The 18603-nt window shown below is 42.0% G+C and overlaps 1 protein-coding gene across 4 annotated transcripts in view; it reads right to left on the reverse strand.

Annotated features, from left to right (window-relative positions):
- Window positions 1–17857, reverse strand: part of nrxn1a (neurexin 1a) — a 1341442-nt gene extending 1323585 nt beyond the window's left edge. For 2 of the 4 annotated variants that reach the window (XM_078404793.1, XM_078404789.1), the window contains exon 1: window positions 16669–17056. The gene's annotated coding sequence lies outside the window, so the exon portion shown is untranslated. Of the gene's footprint in view, window positions 1–16668; window positions 17057–17536; window positions 17654–17793 lie in introns of those variants that run through there. The other 2 variants (XM_078404791.1, XM_078404790.1) reach the window with 2 other exon arrangements.
- Between the last annotated feature and the right edge of the window lie 746 nt (window positions 17858–18603).

Here is an 18603-nt window from a genome sequence, read left to right on the forward strand (position 1 = left end):
GATTCAAGAGCAGCCAAAAAGAATGGAAAGAAAGGAGAGAAAAGGAGGATATGATCGAGATGATTATTGTGCCCAATGTTGACCTTCCAATCGTCCAACAGCTGCCAAATCAGTCAATCACCTGTTATATCCCACCATGGCCTCTCACACTGTAGCAGCAGACAATCTCAAAGAGAGGAGGTGGTTTGATGTTAATATCCTTATACTTTGGTACCTACAGTTATATTTGTGTTCATCTGGAGTGGTTGGAATAGAAAATAGACAATAGGTGCAGCAGGAGGCCATTCGGCCCTTCGAGCCAGCACCACCATTCAATCTGATCATGGCTGATCATTCTCAATCAGTACCCTGTTCCTGCCTTCTCCCCATACCCCCTGACTCCGCTATCCTCAAGAGCTCTATCAAGCTCTCTCTTGAATGCATTCAGAGAATTGGCTTCCACTGCCTTCTGAGGCAGAGAATTCCACAGATTCACAATTCTCTGAATGAAAATGTTTTTCCTCATCTCAGTTCTAAATGGCCTACCCCTTATTCTTAAACTGTGGCCCCTTGTTCTGGACTCCCCCAACATTGGGAACATGTTTCCTGCCTCTAACGTGTCCAGCCCCTTAATAATGCAAGTGTAGAGGTTGGCCATGATCTGTCTGTCAAGGCAAGGCAGTATTAACCAATGAAGACTCTCTTAGGATCAAGGAGTCATGGGAGCTGCCATAAAACATTCACCATCAAGAAGCTCGACTAGAAATAAATTCAATCAACTTAAAGGTCTGGCTTATTGAACTTCCTACTGCCTGCATTTCCAGCAAATCCCAGTGGCTAATATGACACATTCCACTCACTGGAATAAAAAATGATTAAAGATTCAGCAGACAACCCTGGTTATCTCTGATGCTGTAGTGAACTGCAAATTGAGGGATATGCCACAGCTGTCCAGAATGATCCAGTGACCACCGGGATGCCAAGAGTCACTGTCACCTTGATCTCTGGGGTGAGCAGACCGTACTGCAAAATTTCACGTTGAAAGCATTGAGTCCGAGTTTCATTTACTATAACATGTACCGAAGTACATTGAAAAGCTTTTGTTGAGTGCTAACTGGTCAGCAGAAAGACAATACATGATTACAATCGAGCCAACCATAGGGTACACATGATACATGGAATAACGTAAATAACGTTCAGTGCAAGATAAAGCCAGTGAAATCCGACCAAAGATAGTCTGAGGGTCTCCAATGAGGTAGACAGTAGTTCAGGAATGCTCTCTGGTTGTGGTCAGGTGGTTCAGTTGCCTGATAACAGCTGGGAAGAAACTGTCCCTGAATCTGGAAGTTTGCGTTTTCACACGACTATACTTTTTGCCTGATGGGAGAGGGGAGAAGAGGGAATGACCAGAGCGCGATTCAACCTTGATTATGCTGGTGGCCTTGCCCAGGGAGTTTGAGGTAGAAATTGAGTCATTGGAAGGGAGGTTGGTTTGTGTGATGGTCTGGGCTGCGTTCATAACTCTCTGCAATGTCTTGTGATCTTGAATGGAGCTGTTCCCAAACCATGCTGTGATGCATCCCAATAAAATGCTTTCTACGGTTCATCTGTAGATGTTGGTGGGAGTTGTTGAGGAAATGCCGAACTTCCTAAGCCTTCTAAGGAAGTAGAGGCATCGGTGTGCTTTCTTGGCCATTGCTTCAATGTGAGTGGTCCAGGAGAGTTATGATATTTACTCCTAGGAATTGGACGTTTTCAACCATCTCTACTTCGGCGCCATCAATGCAAACCAGGGGTAAATGCATTACTTTGCTTCCTAAAGGCGATCACTATCTCCTTTGTCTTGCTGACATTGAGAGAAAGGTTGTTGTCTCGACACCAGGTCATGAGGTTCTCAATCTCCTTCCTGTACTCCGTCTCATCATTATTTGATATCCGGCCCACAATGGTGGTGTCGACTGCAAACTTGTAAATTGAATTAGATTTGTACATGGCTGCACAGTCGTGGGTGCACAAGAAGGGGCTGAGAACGCATTTTTGCGGAGCACCAGTGTTGAGGATTATCATAGAGGATGATCTGTCCCCTATCACTAGTTGGGGTCTGTTGGTCAGGATGTCGAGGATCCAGTTGCAGAGATGAATGCTGACTCCAAGTCCCGCAAGTTTGCTGATGAGCTTGGATGGCCTTCCTGCAGAGTTGTAGTCTATGAATAGGTGTCTGACGTAGGTGTCTCTCTTATCCAGATGTTCCAGTGATGAATGTAGGGCCAGGGAGGTGGCATCGTCTGTGGACCTGTTGTGGCAGTAGGTGAACTGCAGCGGGTCAAGGCTGCTTGGTAGACTGGATTTAATGCGTTCTATAACTAGCCTCTCAAAGCATTTCATGATGGTGGTCGTCAAGGCCACTAGACAGTAGTCGTTTAGGTGTAAGGTCTTGCTTTTCTTCAGCACCGGGATGATGGTGGTCTTGAAGCAGGTGGGTACCTCAGAACGGAGTAGGGAGAGACTAAAGATGTCCTTGAATACTCCCGTTAGCTGGTCCAACCAGCTACTAAGCACACGGCCTGGAACTCAGTCTGTGCCAGTTGCTCTCCATGGATTCACCCTCAGGAAGGCTTGTCTAACCTCTGCAACAGTAACCCTAGGAAGAGGCACACTTGAGGTGTAACACACTTGAGATAGGTGTGGAAGGATGTAGCATCTCAGAACACTCTCTTGGATTAATATCTTTGCTGAGGTGCATGTGTTTTCTTTTGTTCACCGAGCTCTCGGGTGTAGCACGGTGGCGCAGCGGTAGAGCTGCTGCCTTACAGCGCCAGGGACTTGGGTTCAATCCTAACTACGGGTACTGTCTGTAAGGAGATTTACGTTCTCCCTGTGACCAGTGTGGGTGTTCTCTGGGTTCTCCAGTTTCCTCTCATGCTCCAAAGACGTACAGGTTCATAGGTTAATTGGCTAGGTAAAATTGTAAATTGTCCCTAGCGTGCCTAGGATAGCATTAGTGTGCGGGGATTGCTGGCCAACGCGGACTCGACCTTTGCTCACTATATCTCTGAACTAAACTAAACTCTCTCTTCAGTAATTACCACTACAATTCTGAAGCTCTCAGTAATATCACTATCACCAATATAACCAATGATAACCAATATCACTGCTTCGGCACCCATTTAATGAGTAGTTCAACAACTAAAATCAAACAATCCCTGTTATTTGTAGCCTACTCTTTGAATATTGGTAAGTGTTTGAGCAGTTTACAATCCATTCCGAGGCTGCCCATCAGGATGGTGGCAAAGACTCTATTTAAATTGCAAAAAAGAGAACATGGCAAGGATGTGCCAAGTTCCACAGAGATTGCTCCATGAGGGTTATTGCGTGAAGCTTTGACCTCCAATACGGTTGATTGTATTGAAACTTGCATTACACCATGAGTGACATATTGAGTGCACACATGATGCTGGTGAAAATGTCAGCAGCTTTAATGAGGACCATGCCATTGGTGTCAGTCCCATTTCACAATTGGTGAAATTTCACTAGAATTGATAACTGATACTAACACGCTTTATTCAAAATTTCATCTCGGGTCACGCAGCGCAGTAAAAAGATTAATCGATTCTTGTACTACATAAAAACATGGCCTTGGATGCTTCTTTGAATGCAAGAGAGATATATGAACATAGGATTTTAGGACCAAAAGAGTGTCCAAAGTCACTGCAGAGTACATGAGAGAACTAAACATCTCAGGAAGTGCAGGATTTATGACATCTGCATCGACTGAAAGTTCATAACAGAAAGTGGTTGGACATCAGACAGTATCAGAAAGGAAAGGCAACACAGTGTGTTACCCAAACTGCTTTCCAACCGACATGAAAAGAGACAGTATTGGAAACCTATAATTGTCAACGTTTACAGAGAAACACTAACAAAATACCAGTATTGATTTTTTTTTAATGATCATAGCACTGGATAAGGATGATACAGTAAACAGGATAAAAACAGACTCAAGTACTCCCAAATTACATTAACACCACACAGAATATGTGAGGCAAACTTCATTGAAGTGAGGATACAGCTTGCAAACTCTCTAAAAAAACCCCAACAGGTAGATGATAACTTTAATGAACACAGAATGCAAATTGACATCAGCACTATTAGTTTGGATCTTAACACAATAATCTGTAGAATACAATAGTCTGCCTTAACACACTGTCTGAAGAAGGGTCTCGACCCGAAACGTCATCTGTTCTTTTCTTCAGAGATGCTGTCTGACCCGCTGAGTTACTCCAGTTTTTTGTGTCTATTAACACAATAGGCAATGCTCTTTCTTAAACTGCAAGGCCAAGCACATAATCAGGAACAGGAAGCAGGTTTCAAAGTTATTTCATGTTTCAGATATAGAAAGTTTATTTGGTCAAAGGTTCTGAAATAGTTAATTGCTCCCAGGCACACAAAAAAAATTGTTGCTATTCCCTTCAGAATACAGTTTGTGCAGAACAATGTTCAGAGAACTAAAATTTTTATTAGAATAGTATGAAGAGAACTGTTCTCAAGGGGAGAGCCATATCCATCCATGGTATTCAGACAGCATCTTGTCTCAGATGTTGCACCTCACTGAGCTTCAGGTATAACATGTGAGACGTCAAAGAGACATCAATATCCAATGAGGATGCTTTCTCTGAAATCTCCCATCTGCACCAACTATATCTGCAATCTCAGAGTAAGCCAAGTACTGACAATGGTTCTCTGCTGCCCATGGCATGGAATTATTATGGATCCTGTGCCTTTCCAGCTGCTAACAATAAACTAAAGGATGATTCTGATGTAATAAAATGGCTGTTAATGATATGGCACATGACTCTGTTATACAACTTGCATGCATGGCATCCATACAAATGATGCCATGTGTCTCTCTGCTCCCCCTCTGTGATTCTTCCTGCCCTCCTACTCTACACCCATTCCCTCTCTCCTAGATGCTGCCTGACCTTCTGAGTTACTCCAGCATTTTGTGATACCATGTGATGAAAGAGATTACTGATGTGTTGAAACAATGCTTCTCCTGGCTTAACCACACCAGATCTGGGGTTTAACATCTATAAACAAATGCTAACTTGTCATCATGATGGCTTCAGGCTTGTCAGTGGATATATGGCAAGTTGCTGAGGTAAAGGAACATGGGTAGAAACGAGGCAAAGAGGAAGAGGATGAACAGGAAATGAGATGTCAAACTAGATGGCTCCTTACTGCTTGGAGGTATCATAAATAGCTCGTTTGTGTTATATTTGTAACTTCAGTGCCAATTCCCTGTTCAAAAACAAAAGTATTACACAAAATGTCCCTCTGCCTTTGACCATTATGGTGAATGGTTTGACACACAAAATAAATAATCCAAATATATGCCATTCAACGTCAACATGTTAACATTGTTCTTATGCATTTGCTTAGTAACTGTCGCATGTAGATTTATTTATCCTAATACCCCTACCCTGTGCCTGCAGCATCAGTTAAAAAAGGCATTTGATTTTCAGGTGGGAAATGTTCATTGACTCAGAAAATGATCTCAAACAACTCCTGGCTTAGAAGGGCTGGCAGCACATAGTACCACCTTGTTATCAGCAGCACTAGTTAGTGTTGGCTGTTTGACAGGCCACAGGAATGATATTTGCAGAGTAGCACAGATGGGTGGACAAATGCCATCAACATGAGAAGTAACAGCAGGTTTGTGCTTCTTGAAATCACTGCCACGTCAATGCTAGAAGTCTCTTGGAGAACAGATTGATGGATTATTGAACCATTCTACAGTCCCCTTTCCACACTGTTATCCTCCGCCCCAATGACAGCAGGGTTAGCTTGTCTGGAAGCCATTAAACCTTTTGTGACTCCAATCATGTCTTGGATGTCTGCTGCTTGTCTTAGAGTAGAAGCTGTGATACAAGCTACTGCATTTGACCAGGTCCACTTATAAACAGAGAATGATAATTAATACAAACTGTAATGCAAAGCTCCATGCTCTACATATGCCCATTGTCATAGTGGTGCCAGATTCATCGTTACACTGTTATCTGGTAGGGTTCTCCAGCCATCAAGTTTCTCCCATAGCCTGCCCCATCATTCTTTACCTATGACTTTGCTTAGCTGACAGGATCTTAAATGTTGTACTCTTGCTGCAAGCCACTCATGCATGTTGTGCCATCACCTGCAAATCCTACATATATTCTATCCTCTAAATTAAGCAAAAAAGAGGAAATGATTGAGGGGGCCAATCAGAAAAAAAATATGGCAATATGGTAGAATTTTTGATATCTCTCTCAAAGCAAACAGATCAATGAACTTTGGAGTACCTTTAGTAAAATAGGTCGAGAGATTAGATTAAAAAGGCTTGTCAGTCGACCAACACCAATATACTGCCACCTGCAGTATCCTCAGATCCTCTACTCCATTCAGTTCAAGAAGGGCACAAATCAACTGTGGCACAGATCTAGGGTGGCACAGATCAAGGGTGGCATAGTGGCACTGCAGTAGAGCTGTTGCCTTACAGCACCAGAGAACCCAGTTCAATCCTGACTACGGGTGCTGTCTGCATGGAGTTTGTATGTTCTCCTGTGACCGCGTGGACTTCCTCAGGGTGCTCCATTTTCCTCCCACACTCCAAAGATGTGCAAGTTTGTAAGTTAATTGGGTTTGTATTTGTAAAATTGTTTGTAGGACAGTGTTAGTGTATAGCCTGATTGCTGGTCGGCGCGGACTCAGTCTAAAAGTGGAAATTTTTAAAATATTGAACTTAAATAAATAAAGCCAATGATAGAAGCCTGAGGGATACATAGGTTAATATATATATTAGGATATTTGATTAATAACATCTGTCAATATTTCAGCAATAGCAAGGACTTGCATAATTCTCAACAAATGTACTTTCCATTGGGAAATAAAATGTTGAGAAGAAAATGTATTCTGTGGTGAGCTGAGGAGGTTAAAGATAGTAATAGATTAAAAGAAGAGGCTTATTATGTTGCTAAGAACAACAGTAGGCTTGAGGATTGGGGATCTTTAGGTACCAGCAAAGAGTGACCAAATAATTTGTTGGTTGAAAATAAGAGTAAATTAGCAACAATAAATCATAATTAAAAAATATTGTAATAGCTTCCATAAACACAAAAAGGATGAGAGTAGCAAAAATATGGATTACATAGGAATGGCAACAGTATTTTTTGTAATGGGAAATAAGAAAAACAGCTGTCGTATTAAATAAATATTTTGGCTCCCTCTTTAGAATAGAATGTGCAAGAATCGCAACTTAAATGGAGGAAAACCTGATAAAGGGACAGAGCAGGGAGAAAATTAAACAGTGAAGAGAAAGTACTGGAAAATTAAAATCAGACTAATTCCATGGAACTATAATCCTAAAATCGGTGGCTCAATTGAAAGTTAATGCATTAGTGATGTAATTCTATGGGAGGTAGGGCATGCAGCTGCTCATGACTCCTGCCAAATAATGCCTACTGCATTTGGTTGTGTACCATCGAAGCTTACCAGAGACGATGCGGAGTCAATTGTTCCATAATTTGTTGATATACTGTCGTGTGGTTGTCATGACTGAACAGTGTGCAATGTACAAAAGTGAGATGTTGATTTGAGGCAGGTGTAACGAGTATATGAATATGTACTGGAGCAAGTGAATGTTAAGTACAAGTTCTGATTTATAGGGATTATTATCAAAGATGGGGAGTAGGTGCATTGAACAGTTTCAGAGGCCAGTACTGTAGTTGGTTACGTTCAGCACTTGAAGAACCATATACCTATGCTTGGTCATTGAACTTGCAACATTGCATCCCAATGATTGGAACTAGCACTGAACTCTTGCTAGTGGCTATCTTTCCCCACTATGTCTGGCTTTGTGCCAGAAGCACCTCTTCATCCTTTGTAAATAGGTATAAAACTAGTGCCTTTACAGTGATCAGAAGGTGTGGATTGGCTGCATCGAGGACAATCACATTCTGCCGTCAGCAATCACTTGGAAAATTAAGGGACAATAAATGAAGACATTGCATATATTATGTAAACTGTATATAGCCAAATAACACGAAATTGCAAACGAATTACAGATGAAGTAATTACAATAATAATTACAATATTATTACTGAAGAGTTAAGTTATCGTATTAGGGTGAGAATAACACAAGAGGCCAAGAAGATAACTGCATATGTGCAAGGGAAATCTTTTTGACCAGTGTATTTTTGTCCCGATATGATACGATAAAACTTTATTTATCCCAGGAGGGAAATTGATCTGGATCTGCCAACAGTTATAAAAACATAAAATACATGAAACATGAAATTAAAGTGATGAGTGGAAAGGATTGGGGATGTGCAAAGATTGGGGAGAGGGCAGTCAGTCTCAGTCTACCCCTCGACAGAAGTAAGGAAGAATCTAGCCCTGGGGAATATAAATACCTGGTATAATATTATCAAATGCAAAATGGTTACATGTACAGTGTATAGATACATGAAAAAGTAATAACGTTTAGTGTAAGGTAAAGTCAGCAAAATCAATCAAGAATAGTCCGAGGGTCATCAATGAGGTAGATAGTATTTCAGGACTGCTCTCTGGTTGTGGTAGGATGATTCAGTTGCCTGATCATCCTACTACAACCAGAGAGCAGTTCTGAAGTACTATCTACCTCGTTGGTGGCCCTCAGACTATTCTTGATTGAATTTTAATTTGATCCTTTTTTAAACCTTTTTTTAAATAAGGCTCTATTTTAATTTTTTTAATTTTAAATTTTAAATCCTTGGTCAGATTTTCAATTTTAAAATGCCTGAAACAGTGGGTGAAATTCAACGGTAATATCTGCATTAGATAAATGCTAGGAGAAAAAATACAGTTATATGAAAAAGCAGTAAATTTTGGTAGTTCCTTTAAAGAAAAAACAGATGCAAAAAAAATAAATAGTATTGAATAGTTTAAGAATTTTCAATTATATCCAAATAGATTTTGAGTTCAGAAACTAGAACATGCCAAAAGTTCTGCCATCACACCACCCCAATGTTCTAACAAGAAATACTGGATTCCAATCCAAAACTAAAACATTTTTTTAAGACACCTGCAATATTATTTTATAATTTATACTTATAATTCACCCATTTTAATTTTAATGCTTTGCCGAAACATGGGCGTAGAACTCCAATATTAATTTCCAACAAGCTGACTGCCTTCTTTCCTCTTAAATGTTTTTTTTTTAGCCTGTGTTAAAGTTCTTTAATCTCTCACTACCCCATGCCTTTCCATTTATGGCTCCTTGCATAATATTTTTCACAGTCTTACACCTGCCAAATGTCAGCTTACTAAGGTAACTTGTCAGCTTTCCAATCCTTGATTCAGTTGCTCCCACTGAAGGAACGACTGCAGGGAAAGCAGAATGTAGACTTTAATTAACACTGTTTAATTGGTTTACATTTAATTAGATGATGCAAGAGAGTTCAATGTCACTTTTCTACATTTAATGATTTTATTTTTTGTTTTGCAATGGGCCTAGAGTACTTTTAAGGATGGCAGAGCTAGGTGGGCACTGCAAAGACACAGGTAGTCGACCCACTGCCTCAGCACCAGTGAACAAACCTCCAGGCTGACCTCTAGTCATAAGTGATAGGAGTAGAATTAGGCCATTCGGTCCATCAAGTCTACTCCGCCATTCAATCATGGGTGATCTATCTCTCCCTCCCAACCCCATTCTCCTGCCTTCTTCCCATAACCTCTGACACCAGACAGCTAGTGTTGTCTGTGTGGAGACTGCATGATCTCCCTGTTTTGCCCTCCTGCTCTGATTTTCCCCCAACCTGCCATACTACATCCCAAAGACATGTGGGCTAGTAAGTTATCTGAACGCTAAATTACATTTGGTGCATAAGTGAATGGCATCATCTGGTAAACGAGAGGAGAATAATTGTGATGAGTGTAAATGGGTGCTTGATGGTCGACATGTGATCAGTGGGCTAGAGGAGCACTGTCTATGCTATACAAGTCTCCAGAAATGTCAAAGAAACGCACAAACATTAAACCTCAAACTTTGACAGCCAGGCAACAGGGCCTTGTCAACTGTCAAAAACGTTCTGCGAGGAAAACCACCTGCTAATGCTAGAAATGCTAGAAAAATATCACTGAGAAATTCTGGAAGGGAGGTCCAGCTCCTTCTAAAGGGCTTTGTTGGAAGTGGGAATCCACCTTTTCCATCATGGATGCACCCACCCATCTCCATTTCAACACCTCCATATCAAATCATAACACAATAACTTGCAGCTTACATTGCAACATAAACAGAGTTGACATTGGGAGATTAAACGTACTACATAATAGCAGTGCAGCTGGTAGAGCTGTGACCTCAGTGCCAGAGACATGGGTTCGATCCTGACGTCAGGTGCTGTCAGTGTGGAGTTTGCATATTCTAGCTGTGACCGTGTGGGCTTCCTCTAGATGCTCTGGTTTCATCCTACATCCCAAAGACGTGCGGATTTATGAGTTAATGGCCTCTGTAAATTGCTCAGTGGGATAACAGAACTAGTGTAAACGGGTGATCGATAGTTGGTGTGAACTCAGTGGGTCAAAGGCTGTTTCCATGCTGTATCTTTAAACTAAACTAAACTTCAATTATTATCAAGAATATCAGTGTTTAAAGGGGTTCAGAGGAGGCAACAACCTTCAACCGATTAAGATTGATGAAAAGACATTGCAAGTAAATTGGACAGCTCCACAGAGCAGGAATTAATCTTACTAGCTCAAGACAACAACATTCTGATTCCATAGAAACATAGAAAATAGGTGCAGAAGGAGGCCATTCGGCTCTTCGAGCCAGCACCGCCATTCATTGTGATCATGGCTGATCATCCACAATCAATAACCCGTGCCTGCCTTCTCCCCATATCCCTTGATTCCACTAGCTCTTAGAGCTCTATCTAACCCTCTCTTAAATCCATCCAGTGATTTGGCCTCCATTGCTCTCTGTGGCAGAGAATTCCATCAATTCACAACTCTGGGTGAAAAAGTTCCTTCTCACCTCAGTTTTAAATGGCCTCCACTTCATTCTAAGACTGTGGCCCCTGGTTCTGGACTCCCCCAACATTGGGAACATTCTTCCTGCATCTAGCTTGTCCAGTCCTTTTATAAGTCTCTATAAGATCCCCTCTCGTCCTTCTAAACTCCAGTGAATACAAGCCTAGTCTTTTCAATCTTTCCTCATATGACAGTCCCGCCATCCCAAGGATCAATCTCGTGAACCTACACTGCACTGCCTCAATTACAAGGATGTCCTTCCTCAAATTAGGAGACCAAAACTGTGCACAATACTCCAGATGTGGTCTTACCAGGGCCCTTTACAACTGCAGAAGAACCTCTTTACTCCTATACTGAAAACCTCTCATTATGAAGGCCAACATGCCATTAGCTTTCTTGCTATTTCACTTTTCCTACTGCTGTTATCCAGTTTGCCAGGAATGTAGCTAGTCATGAAAGAGCAATGAATTCTACATCCAAGCCATCTTATCCCATCTCTCCTTCACTGCCATTGGCAACTACTTTCAATGCACATTTGGCGATAATCAACATCATTTTGATGTGGGAGTTGGTGTCTCATGAATTCGTTTTAGTTTTTTTGAAAAAGTAACCAAGAAAGTTGATGCGGGCAAGGCCATACATGTATATGTGGACTTCAGCAAGGCCTTTGATAAGGTTCTGCATGATAGGCTGCTGAGGAGAGTTTTCGTCACATGGTAGTAAGGGACAGCCAGCTGCCTAGATACAGAATTGGCTTCATGGAAGGAAGCAGAGGGTGGGTAGTGGTGAAAGGGTTTATCCAGACCATAGACCTGTGACCAGTGGTATGCCTCAGGAATCTTGATCAGCTGGGTAAATGGGCTGAGGAATGGCTTATTGAGTTCAATGCAGATATATGGGGGGCATTGCATTTTGGGAAGAGAAACCAGGGCAGTACCTCCACAATGAATAGTAAAGGTCTGGGGAGTGTTGTGGAGCAGAAGGATCTAGAAGTACAGACACACATTTCCCTGAAAGTGGCATCACAGATGGATAGGGTGGTCAAGAAGGTGTTTGGTACATTGGCCATCATCGTTTAAGGTATTGAGTATAGAAGTGGAGATGCCATGTTACAGTTTTACAATGCATTGGTGAGGCCTCATTTGGAACATTGTGTTCAGTTTTGGTCACCCTGCAAAAAGGAAGGATGTCAGTTAGCTGGAAAGACCACAGAGAAGATTTATGAGGATGCTGCCAATACTTCAAGACCTGAACTATACAGGGAGATTGAGCAGGGAGGGACTTTATTCCTTGAAGCGCAGGAGGCTATGGGATGATCTTGTAGAGGTGTATTAGACCATGAGGGAAATAGACAGTGTGAATGCACAGATTTTTTTTACCCATAATATGAATATGAAAATCTAAGGGACACGGGTTTAAGGTGAGGGGAAATATTTAATAGGAAACAGAGAGCAACTTTTTTTATTCAAAGGATGGTGGATATATGGAATGTGTTGCAAGAGGAGGCAGTTGAAGCTGGTACACTAACAGCATTTACAAAACATTTAGACAGGTACATGTGTAAGAAGGAACTGCAGATGCTGGTTTAGACCGAATATAGACACAAAAAGCTGGAGTAACTCAGCAGGACAGGCAGCATCCCTGGAGAGAAGGAATGGGTGATGTTTCGGGTCGAGGCCCTTCTTCGGACTGGTTAGGAATGAAAGATATGCAAAAAAGTAACAATGATAAAGGAAACAGGCCATTGTTAGCTGTTTGTAGGGTAAAATTGAGAAGCTAGTGTGACTCGGGTGGGGGAGGGTTAGAGAGAGAGGGACTGCCGGAGCTACTGGAAGTGAGAAAAATCAATATTCATACCACTGGTCTGTAAGCTGTATAGACAGGTACATGGATAGGAAAGGTTTAGAGGAAGGTAGACACAAAATGCTGGAGTAACTCAGCGGGTCAGGCAGCATCTCGGGAGAGAAGGAATGGGTGACGTTTCGGGTCGAGGCCCTTCTTCATATGGGCCAAATGGGACTAGCTTAGATGGGTTTGCTTGGTTGGCATGGATGAGTTGGTCCAAAGGGCCTGTTTCAGTGCTGTATGACTATGATTTTATGACTGATCACAGTAGGAATTCTGCATAGTAGTAAGACAGCCAGATATGCAGAAAATACACACTAAAAAGGCAGCTTCTTCCCAGCTGTTATCAGGCAACTGAATCATCCTACCACAACTAGAGAGCAGTGCTGATTTATCTACCTCTTGATGACCCTCGGACTATCCTTGATCGGACTTTGCTGGCTTTACTTTGCACCAAATGTTATTCCCTTATCGTGTATCTATACACTGTAAATAGATCGATTGTAATCATGTATTGTCTTTCTGCTGACTGGTTAGCACGCAACAAAAGCTTTTCACTGTACCTCGGTGCACGTAACAAGAAACTAAACTGAACTAAAGAAGATTACCTTGCTTGCTTTGTTTTGCTTCACTGTAAATGTTTATTTAGTACAGGCCTGCAGAATGTTTATTTATTACAGGCTTGCATTCATGAATAGTGATTGGATGGATTAGAATAGATTGTCGTAAGAAAGTCATTATAGCGTGGTGAAGAATTCATGGGATGTGGGTATCAGTTATAGGTCAGAATTAAATCATCACTAATTGTCCTTAACAAGGTGGATGGGATACTCAACAGAATTTGTGATGGTGTCTTTCTACATTGCTTTTGGCTCGGAAATTATATGTTTTTTTAAACCAGACAGTGAGAAACACAGATGTATTTCCAAGTAATGATGGAAGCAATTATTTATCTTCTTGATGGAAGTGCATTTACTGTAATATGAATAGGATATGTCAAAAACAATAAGGCCAGGCAATATCAGTGGAATGAGAAGAAGGGTTAACATTGCAGTTATGTTTTTCATTTCAGATTTCCAGCATCTGCAGCTGTTTTGATATTCATTGACAGTGCAATTATTATGATCTGGGAAAGACGCAAGGTTTCTTAAATGCATAAAGTTGAGTTGGGTAGAAAGGAGTAAAGAGATGTATCAGGGGGTTGGGAGGCAGGAAGAGAAGGAGTAGAAGAATAAAATTCTATCTTTGGCTCCTCTGATCGACAATATCCCTCAGCAATATCATTCAAACATTCCATGTCAGTTTCAACACATATGTGTAACCATGCAATTTATCTACCACCATCATCTGTTCCTTGACTGCTTCTGAACTATTGTACATCTTGGCCAACTTTCACCATTTCCCAAGTAAAAGGCCATGACCTTCATTCTCTGCCACAAACTCCATCCCTCTCCCTGACACCTGCTGAAGACAGCAGGACTCTGCAGACCTTTGGTATCATAATCAACTACAATTTCAGTTTTGGATTGCAAAACCATTCCAACACTTTAGACCACCTACTTCTACCTCTATAACAACATCCAAGCCTGTGGCTGGGACCATTACCCTTGCCTTTGCTAAATGTAGATTTGACAGCTTTAAAGCCAAGTTAGACTCTGGGACAAAATCATCAGGCATCCTAATTCACGAACGTCTGTTCACATAGCACCATTGCACGAGCTTTCGGTAGAGCAATGCCTGGATTTTAAAATTCCCTTCCACATTTTCACATCCTACCATGGCATCGTCCTGCTAAACCTTTGAAGATGAATTAACAATGACTCAGTTGGCAACACTCTCACTGAGTTACGTGGCTGGTTAGGTTTCAAGTCCCACTTGAGAAACTTGAGCAGAGAAATCTGGGCTGACATTCCAATGTAGCATTGAGGGGTGTTGTACAGTCAGAGATGCCAACTCTCAGATGAGCTGCTAAAATAAGGCTCTATCGATCTTTACAAGTGAACATAAACGATTCCAATGCATAGTTAAGCAAGCAAATTATCCTCACTGCACTCGTCTACCTTCGTTGCCCACCCAACATTGCTAAAATACTGATTATGTAATCATTATACGGTGCTTATGATTGGTTGCTACCTATTCTAAAGGTGATTAAACCCCTCTGATCAATCCGACTTGAATTGAATTCTTTATTTTCACATGTGATAAGTCACAGTGAAATTATTTGATTGCATACCATGCTAAGGTATGCAATCAAAGAATGATTGCATAAGAATGAAACCTTTCAAAGAATGAAACCTTGCCAAAGTATGCAAATAGCTACCCATAAAGGGCACTTACAAAGTTACAAACTCCCTCCGCCCCTGCGCCAGTTCCCCCTTTGTTGTCCACCCCAGGCCTGGTCCCCATTGCTCTTCCCCCTCCCTCATGGCGGTCCTCCCACGCCAGGTCCTCCATTGTTCCTTCCCCAATATGAGCATGTCAAATTGGTTTATATATTGCTCTGAAACACTGGGATATCTCACTGTGTAAAATGCGTTATTTAACTGATGTAGTAAAGGAGCCAAGTTGATCACTACCAAAGAATGGAAGGGGGTTAAAATTAAATTAGACGACACACAAAATGATAAAAGAATCAAGATTAAATGTCAAGAAATTGTGTTGAGCCGAAATACAAATTGATTTGAAAATTATTACAACAGTTGTGGTTCAAATATATTTATATTTATTCATGGGAAATTAAAGATGATTATTTGGGGGGTATCTTATAATATTCTGAAACAATGTTGCCAAATACACATTGAGACCTTTGCATCCATGGCCACTTATGGTATTTGACTTAACACTCTTTATTGTGGATATTACGATTGTCGTCATAAATCTAGCATGTCTCACTACGCTCACAGCTGAATTGGGAGCAATACTTCATTCATTGACTGATACAACCTTACTTGTTGCCAGGTTTAAAGAAATTAGCTTGTATTTATGTTCAGCACGTTTTTTGTTCTCCTTGATTTCCACATGTCTTATTAGCTTCCTCACACTACACCTAATGAGCCACCAGACCCTTCTTGGATTGTAAAAATGCTTGAAGTGCAGCATGACAGGAAATCTAATTATCAATGTACCACGGCAAAATGCAGCATGGAAATTATGAGACAAAAGAATGCTACAGTTTGACACTCTCTTTGAAGAAAAAAAACGCCACCGATATGCGTTTGGCATGCTAACTTCGCCTTCTGACTTTCTGCTTTCGGAAGCAGCAGCCGCCGCTGACCTGAGGGCGCTTATTGTCACATAACACACGATTTAAATGCAATAAAACAAAACAAAATTACGTTATATTAACCTATAAAAAACAGTGGTAACTTGTTTGGTTGAACAACACACATTGGAAACAATCAAAATAATTCAATTCGGCACTAAGTGGACATAGACAATTACAAACTGATTCTGTGCGTTCGACATCTTAACGTCGACCTTAACATTGGAATACCATCGAAGTACAGAAATCCTACTCAAAGGGCAACTCCGTTTTCTTTCTCTCTCTTCCCCCCCCCCCCCCCCCAAACAAAAAGTAATCTTTCATTCAAGGCCATCGGGAGATGAATTTCTTCCCGCAGATCAGTAAGTAGCTCTTCTCCTTCAGTTGAGAAAGAGGTGCAGAAAGCTCTCAATTGATGCATTGGTGCCTTTGGAGAGTGTTGCCTTTGGGAGTCTGCAAAACGAATAACACCCCGACCCACAGATGATCAGATTAAATATGCAACCCTCTTCTTTCCACGGTAATGGTTGATTTTAACCACTCACCTGGTTCAGTTCACCCCACTCCTTGGTATCTCGCGTTGTAAATGCGCAAATATTTTTCAGCGACCAACACAAAAGAGGCTCCGACGTTAGATGAAAGGCTTTAAACCTTCATACGCGATGGATCAATGTAAAACCTTACGGGATTTTTTTTTTTCTCAGCCCTCAAGCCAACCCCTTTTTTTAAAAAAAATCTGGGGCTTCCCCGCTAATGGACCATCACCGTGCGACTGCAAACGAGAGAGAGAGAGAGGTAAAGAAAGACAACCTTCAAAGGATGTCTCTCTCCACATACCTCAAGGAAGGTGCTGAAGCCGTAAACTATTCCCGAGAAAGAATGCTAGCCAGCCTGTGGGACGAATACTCCTTTATTTACTGTCAAGATACATTTAAAAGAGAAACCCTGCTATTTTACACCGGTCCACTTCAGTGTCATGAGAATATTTCCGTACGTCAAACTAGTGCTTTGAAATTACACCCTTCTGGTGCCGGGAACCGCTGGCAGATGACGCAGTTTCCCCCACTAAATTAAAGATAATTGTGTGAAAACTGCATTCCCCCCTCCCCTCCCCTCCCTCATGAAGTTAAACCACAGAAACAGCATGAACATCTACCATTGTCACCCTCTCCCCCCCTCATACACACATACATACACACACACACATACACACACGCACACACACATACACATACGCACACACACATCACACACATACACACACACACACACACATACACACACACACACACATACACACACACACACACATACACACACGCACACACACGCACACACACATCACACACATGCACGCACATACACACACACTTCCTCTCCCCATCATTAAAAACAAACCCCTCAGTGACTTACTGGAAATAATACAGGGGGATGGCTGGCAGGCAGGCAGGCACTGAGGTGGGAGTACAGGGAGGGCGGTGAGAGGGTTGGCTGGCGCCAAGAGCTGCTGGCTTGCAGGGACTGAGCAGGAGAGAGAGAGAGAGAGAGAGAGAGAAGCTCTGCTCGTCCCCGCTCCTGGGGGCCAGGCCGCGCGTTCACACACCGTCGACAGGCAACACACAGACAGAGCAGGAAAGAAAGTGTGTGTATGCGTGTGTGCAGAAAAATACCTCCTCAACTATCGTCCCCTCGTCCTTCGCGAATGTGCTGAACCATGGCGAAAAGTCGCACCCACCACCCACGTGTGTGAGAGAGGGGACAACACTTTTGATCTAGTCGGGTAATTGGGGAGGGGCAAGTGGATGAAATGTTCCAGGTGGGTGGGTGGGTGTCGTCTTCTGTGGCTTTACCTGGTGTTATTTTTATTTTATCCCCCCCCCCCCCCCCCCCCCCCCCTTCCCTTCACTTTCCTTTCCTTTCCTTTCCTTTCCTAAGTGACAGACAGACCTGACTCACGAAAGGCGTGAGACTCCCTTATTTCCATTCGGAAATGTAGCCTCATAACGAAAACATACACACACTCTCCCCGAGAGCTCCAGATATTGACGGCAGAATAACAAGCCATTGAATTGATTCCGTGTTGCAAGGAGTTGCAAGGATGCCCGTCCAAAAGCGCCTCGGATCCCATTCCCCCCCCCCAAACCACCAAAACGTGCGACCTGTTTCGGAAACCCTTCCAGTTTTTAATTATTTATAAACTTTGACCTGGGCGAAGATGTAAACAATAGACCCAGAATCTGCGAGGACGGTGCTGCCATTCATCGTTGATGTATTAGGTTTGTCTTGTATTTATTTGCAGCGCCGTCCGCCAGTGCTTCTCGGTTTCTTCCACCTTACTTACTCAAGGAATGTAATTATAACGCTTTCGGTGCGGTGAACACACCTTCACCACAAGAGTAAGGTGTGTACATCGTATTGAGCTATTTGATCATAGAACAGTACAGCACAGGAAACCAGGTCCTTAGTCAAAAGACAATAGA

Source organism: Rhinoraja longicauda, chromosome 9 (genome assembly GCF_053455715.1).
Source record: "Rhinoraja longicauda isolate Sanriku21f chromosome 9, sRhiLon1.1, whole genome shotgun sequence".
Taxonomy (NCBI): domain Eukaryota; kingdom Metazoa; phylum Chordata; class Chondrichthyes; order Rajiformes; family Arhynchobatidae; genus Rhinoraja; species Rhinoraja longicauda.